Below are 4,062 nucleotides of genomic sequence, written 5' to 3' on the forward strand. Positions count from 1 at the left end.
TTGAGTCATATAAGAAATAGGATTACTGAGTTCAAATTAATAAAATAATTACAATTGAAAAACAGGTAAAATAATATATATATATATATATATATAATATGTGATTCGATGAAGTATAAATTAGCAGTAAAACTCAACTGATAATCAGGATGAACAAAATGAAGAAAAAATCCATTGTTAAACTCACAAGCTATGTATCTATCAATCTATATGTGTATCTAATTACTTACCTTTTCTATTCTATTTAACTGAATGTATATATACAGGTGAAAATCTAAGGCAGTCATTAGCTGTCATTTGCAGTAGTTAGTTATGCCAGGTGGCCTTCTATCTGTGTTGGTTATGATTAGGTACAATGCTGAGCTATGATAAGTAATATGGAGCTGCATTAGGGAGGATTAATCTTAATATCCCCCCTCAAGTTGGGCATGGATGAAGAAGGAGCCGAAGACAGACCCAACTTGAATAACAAGTCTCGGAAATATGGTGAAGGAAGAGTTTTAGTGAGGATGTCTGCAAGTTTGTGTTGAGTAGGGAGATAGGATAATTGCAGCAAACCTTCCATCACCTTGTCGCGTGTAAAATGGCAATCGATTTCGATGTGCTTTGTGCGATCATGAAAAACAGGGTTTTTGGCAATGTAAAGGGCAGATTGGTTGTCGCAATGCAAAGTAACGGGTTTAAGATTAGTAACACCCATTTCTTCAAGTAGTCGAATAATCCAAGTAACCTCAGAAGCTGCAGAGGCCATTGCTCGATATTCAGCTTCAGAGGATGAACGAGAAACTGTACTCTGCTTCTTCGATTTCCAGGAAATAGGGGACTGCCCAAATAAAAGCAAATAACCAGTAATGGATCGTCTGGAGTCTGGACAAGAGGCCCAGTCAGAATCTGAAAATGCTTGAACGGTTAAAGAATCGGTAGCTTTAAGTAAAATGCCTTGTGCTGAGATACAATGCACATAACGAAGAGTGTGGTTTAATGCTTCAAGATGACTAGTTCGAGGATGTTGAAGAAATTGACTTAATGTCTGCACAGCAAATGAGAGATCAGGTCTGGTGTTGGTCAAATAATTCAGTTTGCCAACTAGAGATCGATAAAACTCAGCATCAGGTAGCAAATCACCAAGGGAATTACTGAGTTTGGAGTGAAGAGGTAAAGGTGTAGTTGCACGCTTAGAAAAGTCGATGTCACAAAGAGCTAGGAGATCCTTTGCAAACTTTCGTTGACTAAGAACAATGCCATCGGGAACATACCCTACTTCGATACCTAAGAAATAGTGTAAAAGGCCCAAGTCCTTGATACCAAACACTTGATTTAAATGTGATTTCAAATGATGAACATCAGAAGCAGCATTTTCTGTGACAATTATGTCGTCAACATACACAGCAACGATAGTAATAAGGTCACCTGTCTTTTTGATGAAGAGACTATAATCATTTTTGGATTGAACATACTCCATGGTAGTGAGTTCAACAAGCAATTTGGCAAACCATTCACATGATGATTGCTTTAAGCCATATATAGATTTGATGAGGCGACAAACTTTATTCTCAGGATTGGGCATGCCTTCAGGAACCTGCATAAACACTTCCTCCTGTAAAGTGCCATGCAAAAAAGCATTATTCACGTCAAGTTGATATAGTGGCCAAGCTCTACTTGCTGCCAGCGCAATAAGACAGCGTAAAGAACTCATTTTAATCACAGGAAAGGAGGTCTCTTCATAATCAATACCATAACGTTGGTTATACCCTTTTGCAACTAATCGGGCTTTACACCTCTCAAGTGTACCATTAGCATGTAGTTTCACTTTGTAAACCCATTTCGACCCAATGGCCTTTTTTCCAGGTGGTAAATCTACTAGCTGCCAAGTTTGATTATCTGTCAAGGCTTTAATTTCTTTTGACATGGCATCTACCCAAATTGGCTGAGTTGAAGCTTCTCTGTAGTTTTGTGGTTCTGTTATTGTGTTAACTTGTGCAGAAAATGCACGATGAGAAGATAAAGATCCATCATAAGTGACAAGATTACACCAATGTGTGGTCTGCAACTTATCGGTATGGCCAAGACTATAATGGTATGAAGAAAGATAACTTGGAGGTTGTCGATGTCTAGTGGAATGCCGGACAACTGGAGGTGTAGAAGGAGTATTGGTAGAATCAGTTGAAGAAAACTCTTCTGATTATGAAACTTCAGATGTATGTTCATGAGGTTCATGTATTACATTATATGTACTGTTCTCCTCATTGTCTAAAAAGGTTTGGTCAGGAGTAGTAACTAGTGGCAGAAAGAAAGTATTATGATAATGAGTGTTTGAATCAGAAGATAAAATGTGGTAAGGAAAATGATGTTCATATAAAGTGATATCACGAGAAACAGATATTTGTTGAGTGGCAATGTCCAATATTTTATAGCCTTTTTGGGTTGCGGGATAACCAATAAACACAGAAATAGAAGATCGAGGTGAAAACTTACTCCGATCAACTTTGCTTGTGGATACAAAACATAAACAGCCAAAGACACGGAGAATGTCAAGAGAAGGTGGCTGCTTGTAGATTCGTTGGTATGGAGTGACATTTCCAATGCTAGTAATAGGCATTCGATTGATTAGATAGGCTGCACATAAAATGCAATCTCCCCAGAATTTCTCTGGCAACTTAGACTGATGAAACAATGCCCGTGCAGTTTCTAATAAATGGCGATGTTTGCGTTCTACAACACCGTTTTGTTGTGGCGTGTAGCTGCAACTGGTTTGGTGGACAATACCTTTACTTTTATAAAATTGCTGCAAATTCTTAGAAGCAAATTCTAAGGCATTATCAGATCGAACACATAAAAATTTGGTCTGAAATTGATTCTCTGTATAATGGATAAAATCAACTAAGACTTGAGAAACATCAGATTTATACTTGACCAAATGAATCCAAGTAAAACGACTATAGTCATCAACTATAGTGAGAAATTGGGTACAACCATTATGGTTCATAACTCGATAAGGACCCCAGAGGTCGATATGAAGCAACTCTAGTACAACAGCAGTTTTAATAGTACTACTAGGAAAGGGATTTCTAGTTTGTTTAGCCAGTGGACAAATTTGGCAAACAACTGTTTTCTTACATTCTTTGACATCACAGGTTGGGTGTAGAAATTTTATTTGATGAAATGGTAAATGTCCTGATCTCAAATGCCAGAGTTTAGCTTCTTCAACAGCAGTAGTAAAACAAGCTTTAGCATCAATTACCATCTTTGGAGAGTAAGCATACAGTCCATTTTGCAGATCACCAAGAAGCAGTGGAGGATCTTTCTGCAAAAGGTCCTGTAGTATACAATGATTATCAGTGAATACCAACTGAGAATTCATGTCATGGCATAGCTTGTGAACTAATATAAGTTTGTATTGAAAATCAGGAACATGTAAAACATGTTTCAATACTATTTTGTCATTTAATTTCACTGTTCCCTTATGAAGAACTCTAATTTTGCTACCATCAGGAATAGTAATAGTACTATTGCTATCAATAATTGGTTCAAAATTCTCAAAACATTGTAAGGCAGGGCAAAAGTGGTCTGTGGCACCACTATCCAATATCCACTATGATGTAGAACAAGACATTAGACAGAGATTACCTGCCAATAGAGCATGGCTAGATGAATTGTCATTAGAATCAGTCATGGTTTGTTTATTCAACAAATCCATAAGTTTCTGGTATTGCTCTGCAGAAATCTGATTGTTGTTAGTCCCTGCTGCATTAGGAGTCTGACTATCTGAAGAATTGAGAACCATAGCAGCCACTTTTCGATCTTTGTTTCCTTTGAAGTTAGGCGGGAAACCATGAATCTTGAAGCACCTTTCTAAGCTGTGACCAGCCATTTTGCAGTGTGTACAATAGTAGTTATTCTGAGGCTTCTTTTTGACAAAACTATTGATGTTTGGCCTGAATCCCTGAGTTTGAGAATAAGAATTTTGTCCCTGATAGTAAGGATTTCTATCTGCAGTAAGGCAAGATTATCAGTTATAGCACTTTGAGAAAATTCTTTATGATCCTCTTCTTGAGCCACAAT

Source organism: Apium graveolens, chromosome 7 (assembly GCF_009905375.1).
Source record: "Apium graveolens cultivar Ventura chromosome 7, ASM990537v1, whole genome shotgun sequence".
Lineage (NCBI taxonomy): Eukaryota > Viridiplantae > Streptophyta > Magnoliopsida > Apiales > Apiaceae > Apium > Apium graveolens.